We start from the raw sequence: 15,044 nt of genomic DNA, 5'->3' as shown, positions 1-15,044 counted from the left end.
TTTGCTAGTATTTTCTTGAGGATTTTTGCATCTATGTTCATCAGTGAAATTGGCTTCTAATTTTCTTTTTTTGTGATGTCTTGGTCGGGTTTTGGTATCAGGGTGATGGTGGCCTCATAGAATGAGTTTGGGAGTGTTCCTTCCTCTGCAATTTTTTGAAATAGTTTCAGAAGGAGAGGTGTTAGCTCTTCTCTAAATGTTTGATAGAATTCGCCTGTGAAGCCATCTGGTCCTGGACTTTTGTTTGTTGGAAGGTTTTTAATCACAGTTTCAATTTCAGTTCTTGTGACTGGTCTGTTCATCTTTTCTATTTCATCTTGGTTTAGTCTTGGAAGATTGCACTTTTCTAAGAATTTGTCCATTTCTTCTAGGTTTTCTGTCTTATTGGCATATAGTTGCATGCAGTAGTCTTTTATGATCCTTTGTATTTCTGTGATGTCCTTTGTAACTTCTCCTTTTTCATTTCTAATTTTATTGATTTGAGTCCTCTCTTTTATTCTTGATAAGCCTAGCTAAGCGTTTCTCAATTTTGTTGATCTTCTCAAAGAACCAGCTTTTCGATTCATTGATCTTTTTTTCTATGGTTTTCTTCATTTCTATTTCATTTATTTCTGCTCTGATCTTTATGATTCTTTCCTTCTACTAACTTTAGGTCTTGTCTGTTCTTCTCTCGCTGCTTTAGGTGTAAAGTTAGGTTATTTGAGCTTTTTCTTGTTTCCTGAGGTGGGCTTGTATTGCTATAAACTTCCCTCTTAGAATGGCTTTTACCACATCCCATAGATTTTGGAGTGTCGTATCTTTGTGGTCATTTGCTGCTAGGTATTTCTTAATTTCCTCTTCGATTTCTTTATACATTATATACATTATATAATACATTATATAATATCTTGTATATTTATATAATATTAGAATATTACAAAGTATATTCAATATCTTATAATAAACTATAATGGAAATAGAATGAAAAAGAATACATATATATATATATACACATCTGAATCACTTTGTTATACACCAAAAAACTAACTCAACATTGTAAATCAATTATACTTCAATTAAAATAAAAAGAACCCTCTCTGCTACTCCTTTGAGCAAGAAGGTGAAATCTTCCACCAATGCAAAATCTGCAGTGGGCTTCTTCTAACCTAGTGAGGCAGTTGCTGGTCCTGTACCCCATGACTCCATGGAAGAGGCTGATTTTCATTATCATGCATTCTCATGTAGGTTTTTTTTTTTTTTTTTTTTTTTTTAGGGCTGTACCTGCGGCATATAGAGGTTCCCAGGCTAGGAGTCTAATCAGAGCTACAGCTGCTGGCCTACACCACAGCTCACGGCAACGCCAGGTCCTTAACCCACTGAGCAAGGCCAGGAATCAAACCCACGACCTCGTAGTTCCTAGTTGGATTCGTTTCTGCTGAGCCACAAAGGGAACTCCATCTTTTTTTTAATGAATTTTTAAATGTAAGGATTTGTAAGTCACAAAAACCCATCTTGAAAATCATTCCATTTTAGAGAATGCTAAGGTTAGTTAAATGGAGGTGCCATTGTTAAGAGAACACAGGCGAGGGAGTTCTCTTGTAGAACAGTGTGTTAAGGATCCAGCACTGTCACTGCAGCAGCTCAGGTTGCTGCTGTAGCATGGGTTCGATCCCTGGCTTGGGAACTTCCACATGCTACAGGTGTGGCCAAAAAGAGAGAGAAAGAGAGAACATAGGAGAAAAAATAACGTAGACGAGAAATTGATGAAGCGGGAGTTCCTATCGTGGCTCAGTGGTAACAAACCCAACTAGTACCCATGAGTATGCGGGTTTGATTCCTGGCCTCATTCAGTGGGTTAAGGATCTGGTACTGCTGTGAGCTGTGGTGTAGGTTGCAGACTCGGCTCGGATCTGGCATTGCTGTGGCTGTGGTGTGGGCCGACAGCTACAGCTTAGATTTGACCCTTAGGCTGGGAACTTCCATTTGCCACAGATGTGGCCCCAAAAAGACAAAAAAGAAAGAAAAAAGAGAAGAAAGAAAGAAAAGAAATTGATGAAGCTAGTTTGAGACGTGCAGTGGCAGAGCCCGTGGAAATCAGTGAAATGGCTAATGGGCAACTGGAGATTTAACGCTGAAGCTCCAAGAAGTCTGCGATATGAATCCATATGTCATCCCTGTCTACCAGTCAGATAAAATTTGGAGCTGAAACATTCTCACACCTTCATATTCCCCAGAAAACACAATCCTCCAGTGACTGGGAAGGACAACTCTTAGGACGTCATGATGTCACCAGGAGAGAAGCAGAGTAGTTAGTGGAGGAGGCCAAAAATTCTGCCAGTTCTGTGGCACAACTGGGCCTGAGGTTTGCAGACCACAGGTTTCACCTGAGAGAGTCAGGAGACAATGGGGGAAGTGGGAGGTTTGAGATAAGGCAAAACACTGAGGACAACTTAGCTAAATCTCAAGTTTAGAGGAGTTGTTCCAGATCACTTAGCAGAGCACCTTAGTTCATCAGGGACTCAATTCTGTCTCTCCCAGGTCTGGTCCCAGCTTTCCTGTGAATCCCCTAGGCGGCTTTCAACAAGGCCAGTGGGCAACTGCTCTAACCTAGAGAATGAAGAAACATGTAAATGAATATATATATATATTTATATATATTTGTAAATGAATATATTTAACTTACAAAAACCGCTCCACTTCATTGAAATAATTACTAATCATTCATTTACAACAGGGTTTGTTAAGGAGTTCCCTAGCGGCCTAGTGCTTAGGACTCAGTGCTTTTACTGCTATGGCCTGGCTTCAATCCCTGGTGTGGGAACTGAGATCCCACATCAAGCTGCTGCATGCCACAGCCAAAAAAATAATAATAATAAAATAGAGTTTGTGAATAAATGAGTCACAGGTATAAAATGTACAGCATGGGGAGTACAGTCAATAACTGACGTAATATCTTTGTGCCGTGACAGGTGGTAAGTAGACTTACCGTGATGATCATTTTGTAGTGTGTAGAAATATTGAATCACTATGTTGTGTACCAGGAACTAACTGTGTAGTGCTGTAGGTCAATTACATATCAAACGAACTCATAGAAAAAAAGATCAGATTTGTGGTTCCCGGAGGGGGCGGGGATGGGGGGGATAACTGGATGAGGGCGGTCCGAAGGTACAAACTTCCACTTATAAGTAGAGGTGTGATGTACAACGTGATTAACAGAATTAACACTACTGTATATTATATATAAGCTAAGAGAGTAAATCCAAAGAGTTCTCATCACAAGGGAAAATGTTTTTTCTTTTATTTTGTATCTATGTGAAATGATGGATGTTCACTAAACTTATCATGGTCATCATTTCATGATGCACGTAAGTCAAATCATCATGTTGTACACCTGAAACTTGTCCAGTAGCTGTATGCCAATCATATTTCAATAAAGCTGGAAGAAAAGAAAATAGGAGTTCCCGTCGTGGCGCAGTGGTTAACGAATCCGACTAGGAACCATGAGGTTGCGGGTTCGGTCCCTGCCCTTGCTCAGTGGGTTAACGATCCGGCATTGCCGTGAGCTGTGGTGTAGGTTGCAGACGCGGCTCGGATCCCGAGTTGCTGTGGCTCTGGCGTAGGCCGGTGGCTACAGCTCCGATTGGACCCCTAGCCTGGGAACCTCCATATGCCGCGGGAGCGGCCCAAGAAATAGCAACAACAACAACAAAAAAAAAAAAAGAAAAGAAAAGAAAATAGGGTTTGTTGCATAAGCTTGTGAACAGAATACTGAAGTCATGTCATAGGTAGGGAGACTTAGGTGGAGGACAAAATAAACTAATCCCAAATCAATTCAGAGTTTACCTCCTCTTCCTGCTTTTCCTCGTTCTCAACCATCATCCATTTGGCTTCATCCTGTGGCTTTTTCTTTTTTTGTCTTTTTAGGGCCCCACCTGTGGCACAGGGAGGTTCCCAGGCTAGGGGTCTAATCAGAGCTGTTGCTGCTAGCCTACACCACAGCTACAGCAACACAAGATCCAAGCCGCATCTGCAATCTACACCACAGCTCACAGCAATGCCGGATCCTTAACCCACTGAGCAAGACCAGGGATTGAACCCGAAACCTTATGGTTCCTAGTCAGATTCATTTCCACTGTGCCATGAGGGGAACTCCGGCTATTTTTTTTTTTTCCCCAAAGAATGAAGCTTTGCTGCTCTATCCCTAGCTTCCAGAATGGTGTCTGGCACATAGTAGGAGCTTGGCCAATAGTCACTGAATGACTGAATCGATTCTTTGAAAATATAGAGATTTGTACAAATCAGATTCCTCATCAAGAAGCATTACATCCTGGAGTTCCAATTGTGGCTTGGCAGTTAATGAACCCGACTAGTATGCATGAGAATGCAGGTTCAGTCCTTCGCCTTGCTCAGTGGGTTAAGGATCTAGCATTGCCATGAGCTGTAGTGTAGGTTGCAGGTGCAGTTCGGATCCTGTTTTGCTGTGGTTGTGGTGCAGGCCAGCAGCTGTAGCTCCGATTCGACCCCTAGCCTGAGAACCTCCATATGCCGCAGGTGCAAATAACATCCTGCTCGACAATACAAGTGTGTCCTTTTTGTCTTTATAATTCTTTTTCAGAGGATAAAAGCCATTTGGAAAATTTGAAAATTCAGAAAAGTAGAGAATTTGGAAGTAGCAGAAAAGTTACAAAGAGGAGAAATCCTGACCTTACTATTCCGGGCTACCACAAAACAGTTGATGGTTTTTAGGATTATAATTAAGCAAGTAATCTGGGTTCAGAATTGAAATATAAACAAAAATGGAAAAGGGAGGAAACTGACATTCTCAGAGGAGAATGGCTGCAGTGTTGAACTTTAAAGAAAGCAGTCTGGGGGTTCTTGCTGTGGCGCAGTGGGTTAAGAATCTGGCTGCAGTGGCTCAGATTGCTATGGACGGAGGTGCAGGTTTGATCCCTGGACCAGCAGAGTGGGTTAAAAGATTCGGCATTGCTGCAGCCATGGTGTAGGTCGAAGCTGCAGCTTGGATTTAATCCCTGGCCCAGGAACTTCCACATGCCACAGGTGTGGCCATAAAAAATAAAACAAACTAAAAATAAATTTGTTAAAGAAATAATAATAAGAAGCAAGCAAGCAGTCTGCAGTTAGCAGGGCTGCTAGGACATTACTCTAAGCTGCCTGGGAGCATGGAGTCAGGATGAGGTCTGGCCCTGAGGCAAGAGGGCAGCTGCAGATCCCTAGGCACATGTCTACTTAAAATGTATATATCAGGAGTTCCCTGGGGGGTCAGTGGATTAAGGATCTAACATAGTCACTGCTGTGGCTCTGGTTATAGCTGTGGCGTGGGTTCAATCCCTGGCCCAGGAACTTCCAGGTGCCATGGGCACAGCCAAAAAAAAAAAAAAAAAATTCTTAATTTGAAAATTGAATTAAATCTGGTGAAATGTTTTTATAAATGTATGGCTTTTGGCGTTATTAGCATTCAATGACCATTCTAGGCTCCCTTATGGAGCGCTAACATCATGCTCCCTGCACATTACAAGTGTGTGTTCCGAGCCACATGCACTACCTCCGGAACCACAGCTTAGAAGACAAAGGGAAATGAAAAGACGAACACGCAGCACCCTTGGGAAATTATACTTGGTTCTGTGGCAATGCCTTGCATTCGTGCTCCCGGAAGGAAGGCTTTGACAAATCAATTTGTCTTTTCTTTCACCTCACCTTTCTGCAGCTCAAACCCTCCCGGCCCTCTGAAGCAGTGACCCTCTCCAAGATCAGAGGAGGCACAGGCCACAAACCTTCATGGCATCCAGAAATAATCACCTTTTGTTTTGAAAACACAGTGTGAGGGCTGAGCAGAACTATTTCCCTGGGGCCTGAACAGTTGTTAGTCATGCCAGTGGCTGTCCCGAGAAGGGCATAACTCAAGGCTCGGGGCTCTGCTGGCCCTGGCCACTGGGTCCCAAGGCAGAGATGCCCACGCAGTCTCTACCTCACGTGTTCTGTGGCACCCGCCGAAAAGCGTGAAGCCCAGGGCAGGGCCCTCAAGCCTAGGTCCCAGGGCAATATTGGATTAGGATCTCCCTTTGCCACCTGGGGCAGCCCAGCCCCTGCTGTGGGACTACCCAGGACAAGGCAGTAAAAGCCTGTGACAAAAAACACTTCCATCAATCCCCCGAGCTTCACAGAACACAGACTCACTTTCCTGTGTGTGTGTTGATTCAGTATGTTTATAGATCACAGAACATTTAAAGTTATTACAAAGTGATGGCCAGATTTCCCTGTGCTGTGCTATATTTCCTTGTTCCTTTTAAAAAGTGTTATTGAAGAATACCTTTGTTTTGTTTTGTTTTGTTTTTTAGATCCACACCCACAGCATATGGAAGTTCCCAGGCTAGGAGTTAAATCGGAGCTGTAGCTACCGGCCTACACCACAGCCACAGCAATGCCGGATCCGAGCCGTGTCTGCAACCTCCACCACAGCTCATGGCAGCACCGGATCCTTAACCCACTGAGCGAGGTCAGGGATTGAACCCACATCCTCATGGATATTAGTTGGGTTCATTACTGCTGAGCCACAATGGGAACTCCTGAAGTAGTTAATTTATAAGGTTGTGATAATTTCTGCTATACAGCAAAGTGACCCAGTCATACATATACACACATCCATTCTATTTCAGATTCTTTTCCCACACAGATGATCGCAGAATATTGGATAGAGTTCTCTGTGCTATACGACAGGTCCCCATTAGCCAATCATTCCATATACCTCAGTGTGCCTGTGCCAATCCCAAACCCCCAGTCCATCCCTCCCCCCACTCCGCCCCTACCTATCTCTTTTATACATAGCAGTCTGTGTCTCTTAACTCCTCACCCCTTTCTTGCCCTCCCCCCCCAAAACAGGCTCACTTTTTATTTTTTCGTCTTTTTAGGGCCGCACGCACAGCATATGGAAGTTCCCAGGCTAGGGGTCCAATCGGAGCTGAAGCCACTGGCCTACCTCACAGTCACAGTCACTCAGGATCCTTAACCCACTGAGCGAGGCCAGGGATCAAACTGCAAAGCTGGTTTTCTGGGATTTTTTTGTTGTTGTTTTTTGTTTGGGGTCCTGCCTATGGCCAAGGATTGAACCCAAGTGACCCAAGCGGCTGGTGTGACAACACCGGATCCTTAACCTGCTGCGCCACCAGAAAACTCCTGCAAAGCTGTTTTATGGGAAGACAGACCCCATCCTAGGCAGGCTCCACAGCATCTCTTGTGGAAAGGGCTGGGTGTTTTCCTCAGAACCTCACTGAAGCCAGCCAGAGCTGGGAATAAAGCCAGGGGACAGTGGGTGTGCACGAGGTCCCCGAGCCTTGGGATAGGGTAGGGGGCACTGGGAGGGAGTTCCAAGTGGGCAGCTGGGCTTGCCTGGAGCCCAGTGGACCAGGCTAAGGAAGCAGGTACCACCCCAACCACGGAGAGCTAAATATGTACTGGTCTCCTTTACAGGATCTCTGCGAAAAGACTGCAGATGAGCCGGTGAGATGATCACATGTGCCATTTCTCCTTTTCACAGGCCAACTCTCCCCTGATGGAGGGCAGAGGAACATGGTGAACTGGGCCTTGAACATGAATGGGCAATTTCCAGACCACGGAAAACCCTACAGGACAAAATGGTTCAGGCCCTGCCACTGGTAAGTTTTAAAGAAAAGAAAGAGATGGAAGGGGAAAATAGGTTAAAAGTGACTTAGAGAACATTTAAGTAAGAGTTTTTAAAAGGCAAGCTAGGAGTTCTCATCGTGGCTTAGCGGTAATAAACCAGATTAGTATCCATGAGGATGTGGGTTCGATCCCTGGCCCTGATCAATGGGTTAAGGATCGGGTGTTGCCATGAGCTGTGGTGTAGGTCGCAGACTCGGCTCCAATCTGGCGTCTCTGTAGCTGTGGTGTAGGCTGGTAGCTACAGTTCCAATTTAACCCCTAGCTTGGGAACTCCATATGCCGCAGGTACAGCCCTCCAAAAACAGAGGAAAAAAAAAATTTTTTTTTTTTTTTGTCTTTTTAGGCATATGGAGGTTCTCCCAGGCTAGGGGTTGAATCAAAGTTGCAGCTGCCGGCCTACGCCACAGCCACAGCAATGCCAGATCTGAGCCGTGTCTGGGACCTACACCACAGTTCACGGCAATGCCAGATCCTTAACCCACTGAGTGGGGCCAGGAATCAAACCCACATCCTCATGCATGCTAGTCGGGTTCATTAACCACTGACCCACAGCGGGAACTCCCAAGAAAAATTAAAAAAAAAAAATCTTTTTTAAAGGCAAGCTAAAAAGTAGAGATGCAAAATTGGGTGAGAAAACTCTTGTTTTTTTATGATTAGCATAAAAGTCTGGACGGTGGTTACTTGTGGGCGAGGGAGGGAGCTGAGATTTAGATGGGAAACATGAAGTGGTTTCTAGGGTGTCTGGCAAAGCTCTATTTCCTGATCTAGGTGGTAATTACAAGGATGTTTGGCCTAAAATAATTCATGAAGTCATACTTTTGTTTTGCTTGTGTCTGTGTTTTATTTTATAATAAAGAGGGTTGGGTTTTTTTTAATGTGTGCCATAACAGTTTGCTACATAATCTACAAGGACTTCATTTTGCTGTTCTTAGGACCCAGAAACTCTCAGTATAGTTCTTCAAATTTCCAATTCTCTGGTATCTGTTGCGGCCACACCATTCATTCATGCAGATGTTTTCCAGATGTTGATCATATGTTCTGGTTATTCTGGGGCAGCCCTGATTTTAAAGTCTGTCTGCATGTCATTGCAAATCATCATTTCCCCCTAAATTCCAGGATCTTGATGAATTATATTGAAATGAACCAAATCATTAGCATTTTTTTTTTTTTGAGATCGTAGGGCTGGAAAATAAAAAACACACCACCTCACAATGATTCACAAAGTTGAGCTCACAGTTCTGTTGAGGGAAGTTTGTGTGCGCAGCACATTCTGGTGCAAATGCCTGTGGGCGAGGGGCCAGGGTACACAAGGGCACAGTTGGAGCGATGGCCACCTCCCTGACATACATTGGTGGGCATCCGGGGGACTGAAAATGGGAGACAGATTTCTACTGAAGTAGGAAGAGCTGGAGGGTGGGCCTGGTTCAACAGCCATTGGGGCCAAGGATGGGAAAGTCAAGTCAGCAGTGTCCAGGTTAGAAGCAGAGATAGAACAGTGGCGGAGTTCCCATCGTGGCTCAGAGGAAACGAATCTGACTGGCATCCATGAGGATGCAGGTTCGATCCCTGGCCTCCCTCAGTGGGTTAAGCCATGAGCTGTGGTGTAGGTCACAGACACGGCTCGGATCCCATGTTGCTGTGGCTGTGGTGTAGGCTGGCAGCTGCAGCTCTGATTTGACCCTTAGCCTGGGAATGTCCATATGCCACAGGCGTGGCCCTAAAAAGTAAAAAAAGAAAGAAAGAAAGAAAAAAAGGACAGGGGCAAGGCCAGGGGGCAGGACCTAGACAGGAGAGGGGTAAGTGTGTGTGTGGAGGTGATAGCGCTCCTTGCTGGCCAGACGTCTTATGGGGGCTGCTAAGCTGGTGTGTGGGCTGCCTCTGTTCCTCTTCCACCTCCCTCCTAGGCAGCTGGGTAGGGCAAGGCAGAAGTTGGGCTGCTCCAAATTTGGGGTTTTTTTTTTTTTCATTTTTTCACTTTTTAGGGCTGCACCCGGGACATGTGGAGGTTCCCAGGCTGGGAGTGGAACTGAGCTGTAGCCGCTGGCCTACACCACAGCCTCAGCAACACCAGATCTAAGCTGCATCTGCGACCTACACCACAGCTCACAACACCAGGTCCTCAACCGACTAAGGCCAGGGACTGAACCTGTGCCCTCAGGGTTACTAGTCAGATTCGTTTCCACTGTGCCACAACGGGAACTCCAAATTTGTTTTGTTTTGTTTTGTTTTTGTTGGCCACCCCGCAGCAAATGGAGTTCCCAGGCCAGGGACCAGATCCAAGCTGTGGTTTTTCAGCAACACTGGATCCTTAACCCACTGTGCTGGGCTAGGGATGGAGCCTTCGTCCCAGCGCTCCAGAGATACCACCAATCCCCTTGCACCACGGCAGGAACTCCAAAATGTGTCTTTGGAAAGGCCTTTGCCTTTTCCTGAGAAGGAAGGCTGGTTTCCTCAGGTGCTTCTGACCCACCTCCTCTTCCCAGAGTACAATTTCTTTCCCCCCAGTACACATTTACTATGGCTAGCCAAAGTCTCGGCCACAAGCCAGTACTTCCTCTCCTGTGACCTCCTGCTTGCCATGTCCAGTGGGGAGGCTGATGTGACGGGAGGCAGCATAATTCCCGGAACCCGTGACTATGTCACCTTAAGTAGCAAAAAGGACTTGGCAGGTATGGTCAAGTTCAGGATCTCGTGATGGGGAAGTCAGCCTGGATTATCCAGCTGGACTCTATGATCACAAAGGTCCTTCTAAGAGGGAGGCGAGAGGGTCAGAGTCAGAGAAGGTGATGTGCTGATGGAAGCAGAGGTGAGAGAGAGAGAAATTGGAAGATGCTACATTGAGGGCTTTGAAGAGAGAGGCCAGAGCCATGAGCCAAAGAACACAGGCAGCCTGTCGCTGGAAAAGGCAAGGAGATGCACTCTCCCCTTGATGTCTGGACTGGACATTGCAAACTGTAAGATGATAAAGGACTGTTGTTTTAAGTCACTGTGTTTGTGGTTATTTGTTACAGCAGCAAAAGGAAACTCATGCAAGGAGGAAGTGGGGCAGGGAGTGGGAGGAGATGCTATTGGGGGCCTACACAGGGGTCGCTGACAATGGAATTCCATGGGACTGAAGACTCCCGTGAGCTCGCATGGGCCACGAGAGTGGACATCGGCTTTTCAACAAGGAGAGCTGACACAGTGGCGAGGAGAGTCTTGGGTTGTTTTCTCTGTCTCCTCGCAATCTAACGTCTGTCACCCTTTGTTATATATTCCTCTTTCCCACGTGGTAGGGTATCTGATGGGCCGCTCTTAAAGCTGACAGGGACTGAGTCCTCCTGGGACAGGAAGAAGCTTTGCTAGATATTAACAGGCAGCTGGCAATTGGGTGGGTCTCGGAGGCAGCAAGGGTGAAAGCGCTAGGGACCGAGGGATGGAATGTTCTGGGTAGAGGGAGGAGAATTTACAGGTTGCCTGTTACTCGGATGATGAGTTAGCATGGGGCCACATGAGTCACTCAGTCTGGCTGTGGGGCATGAATTGGAAAGCTGTGGGGACCGAAACTCTGAAAGCTTCAGATATGAAAGGGGCTGAACGTAGTACCTCCCTCGCAGGGCTGTGACCAGGCCTAAGGAGATAACCCACACGAGACACTCAGTGCAGCTGCCAGCTCACAGAAAGCACTCGGTGAAGGTTATAATTATGTAAAACTGCAGCCTTGATTGGAAATCAAGCCGAGGGTGGCCTGTGGAGGTGGAAAGGCTCTTTGGGAAACAGGGCGAATGCAGGTCTGTTAAGGGCAGACCATGAGGTATGCCGGATCATGCTGTGACATGGGTGGGGTGTGTCCGGCAGGAAGTCACTGGGTGGCTCCCCATGGAAGCTCCCTGATCAGGAGCAGATACCCAAGCCTGTCAGGGACACATGCGTCGGGGGGGGGGGGGGGGGGGGGAGGATGTGATGAATGGTACACAGCCTGCAGGACAGACCTTGGGGCTCGACAGCCCTCTCAGCCCTATCCCTGTAACGCAGGGCATGTCTCTGCCCTGGTGAGGCGCGGCCAGGAAGCTCAGTGCTTGGGGCGGGGGTGGGGGTGGGGTAACGGTGGTGTCCATCCTGGGGCCAAAGCAGGGCTCCTGCAGGACACAGCTAGAACAGAAAGAGTCCGGAGCAAGGCCAAGCTCGGCGAGGCCAGTGACGCCAGGCCTGAGGTAGGTGAGATCATTGGAGGAGACCAAAGGGTAAGAGCAGGGCTGAGCCTGAGAGGGAAAACACAGCGCCGGGAGCTGGAGTGCAGTGGGGCAAAGTCCAGTGGGAGGCTGGGAAGCACTGGGAGACTCCTCACCACCCAAAGGCCTGGGCTCCACAGTTGTCCATGCTGGATTGTGCCTGAATCCCTTGGGCAACTCTTTTTTTTCTTTTTTTGGCCATACCCATGGCATGTGGAAGTGCCCGGGGCCAAGGATCAAATCTGCACCACAGCAGTGACATGCTGGATCCTTAACTGCTAGGCTGCCAGGGAACTCTCAGGCTATCTTTGCCAATGGTTCTAGGCTTTTTGATGATTTTTAGGGAATGTTTAAATGCAGTTTTTATTATTTATTTGTGTCTTTTTAGGGCCGCACCCATAGCATATGGAGGTTCCCAGGCTAGGGGTCGAATCGGAGCTGCAGCTGCTGGCCTACACCACAGCTACAGCCACACCAGATCCGAGCCGCATCTGCGACCTACACCACAGCTCATGGCAACACCAGTACTTTAACCCACTTAGCGAGGCCAGAGATCAACCCTGTGTCCTCATGGATACTAGTTGGGTTCTTAACCTGCTGAGCCACAACAGAAACTCCTGTGATACAGGTTTGATCCCTGGTGTGGGAACTTTCACTTGCCACAGGTGCAGCCAAATAAATAATAAAACCTACATTTTTTTATCAGCACTAACAAAAACTGGAACAATCATGAAAAAACTGTGTTCCAAAGCCTTCTAAGAATTAGTCAATGGTATTGAGTAAAACTTTCTCTTAGAAAGATTTATCTAAACTCAAACATAAAAAAGTTAAACTTATCACTACTAAAATAGTTTATTTATTGGTTTGTTTTTGGCCAGTGTGCAGTGGCTTGATATGGGATCTCAGTTCCCAGACCAGGGATTGAACCCGGGCTGCAGCTGCTGAATCTTAAACACTAGGCCACCAGGAAAGACCCACTAAAATATTTTATGAAAATGCTATGGTTAATGTGAAAGCCCTGAACTTTACATTCTATTGTGGTAGTTAACTGACTGATTACATCAATATTTTCATTGTTATGAGGCATAAAAGACATGCTACTGAGATTGCTGGATTGCCCACTCAAAATATAAACGTACAAAGTTGTAGCAGACTGTAGAAGAAAGAAAAACTTCTGAAATTTTGTCGGTCCCAGAAATGAAATTGCAAGAGACAATTGCTAGCCACAGTAGAGGCAAATCTTGAGAACATCTGTTGATTATTCTAATTCGATGGGGGAAAAAAGAGCCCTGAATAGGATAATCTGAAAAAAAAAAAAAAAGCATGAAATCTCCTAAAAATCCCTCTTCCTTCTATATTATAGTGTGGCTACATCCTTTTATTATTTCTCAATGAGAACTGCAGTTAAAAGAAACATTATCAGGAATGGTTGAGTGTCCTTAAAGGCGTTCATCACAAGAAAACAAGAATGTTGGTCCTTTGGCTTCTAGGGAAGAGAGATTGTTTTGTTGCTTATGCTGGTTGAGGGGTATGAAAAGTAACTGACTACTGAAACAGTAAAACCTCTCCTAAGAATTCAAATTAATTACTCAGTGACAGGTCAAGAAATGTTTGAAATTTTAAAGAAGAATAAATAATTGTTGAGCAGGCTGAGTTCCTCAAACAAGCACATGCAGACCCACATGAAAATTGAAGGAGACAAATGCTAAAGACAGTTTACGGAACTATCCCTCAAACAATATTCCTAACCTTTAGGATCTTGTAGTAAAGCCCATAAAGCCAAGTACTAAGTTTTTCTTCTTTAAGAGGAATACCCAATATCTAGAAAAGTGCCTAGAATTTGGCAGAGCCTCAATAAATATTCATGGAATTTTTAAAAAAATGAATAAAAAATCAAGGCAATTAAAAACTCCAGGAAAAACTAAAGATGTAGCAGACATTATTTCCTGCTTCTCCAATAGCCATTTTTCCTTCTTCTTTGCTAATGGAACTCTGACTTTAAGTATAGGTCAGTTTCATCTACTTCAGGAGTGTTGTTAACTTCTCTCCATCCCCCAGAGGGAGAATCCCCACTAGTCAAAGCCAATCATGGTCATGTATTCCCTTTGATAGTGACTCATTTACAAATAAACAGGTGACACAATACTGGTCAATGAGACCTGAGAAGAAGTCTGCTGTGAAGTTTCTAGGAAAGTTCTCACACTTAAGAAAGAGACAGGAAGATAGGACATTCTCTCTTCAATCCAACTGATGCCCTGTGATCCTTACAGCTGCTGCAGCCCCCCTATGACCATGAGGAAACCAAGGGTTTAGAGGACAAAAGCCAAGAATTAACACATCAGAAAAGACTTGGAGGAAACCCAAGAGAAAACAAAAAAACAACTTACAGAATGGGAGAAGATAGTTTCAAATGATGCAACGGACAAGGGCTTAATCTCTAGAATATATAAGCAACTTAGACAACTCAACAACAAAAAAGCCAATCACCCAATGGAAAAATGGGCAAAAGACCTGAATAGACTGTTCTCCAAGGAAGATATACAGATGGCCAGCAAACACATGAAAACATGCTCAACATCGCTGATTATAAGAGAAATGCAAATCAAAACTACCACGAGATACCACCTCACACCAGTCAGAATGGCCGTCATTCATAAGTCCACAAATAACAAGTGCTGGAGGGGCTGTGGAGAAAAGGGAACCCTCCTGCACTGTTGGTGGGAATGGAAACTGGTACAGCCACTATGGAGAACAGTCTGGAGATACCTTAGAAATCTATCCATAGAACTTCCATATGACTCCGCAATCCCACTCTTGGGCATCTATCCAGACAAAACTCTACTTAAAAGAGGCACGTGCACCCGCATGTTCATTGCAGCACTATTCACAATAGCCAGGACATGGAAACAACCCAAATGTCCATCGACAGATGATTGGATTCGGAAGAGGTGGTATATATACACAATGGAATACGACTCAGCCACAGAAAAGAATGACATAATGCCATTTGCAACAACATGGATGGAACTAGAGAATCTCATACTGAGTGAAATGAGTCAGAAAGACAAAGACAAATACCATATGATATCACTTATAACTGGAATCTAATATCCAGCACAAATGAACCTTTCCACAGAAAAGAAAATCATGGACTTG

The sequence above is a fragment of the Phacochoerus africanus genome, chromosome X (assembly GCF_016906955.1).
Source record: "Phacochoerus africanus isolate WHEZ1 chromosome X, ROS_Pafr_v1, whole genome shotgun sequence".
NCBI classification, from domain to species: domain Eukaryota; kingdom Metazoa; phylum Chordata; class Mammalia; order Artiodactyla; family Suidae; genus Phacochoerus; species Phacochoerus africanus.
The sequence above is the reverse complement of the archived record's forward strand: the minus strand, read 5'-3'. Positions refer to the sequence as shown.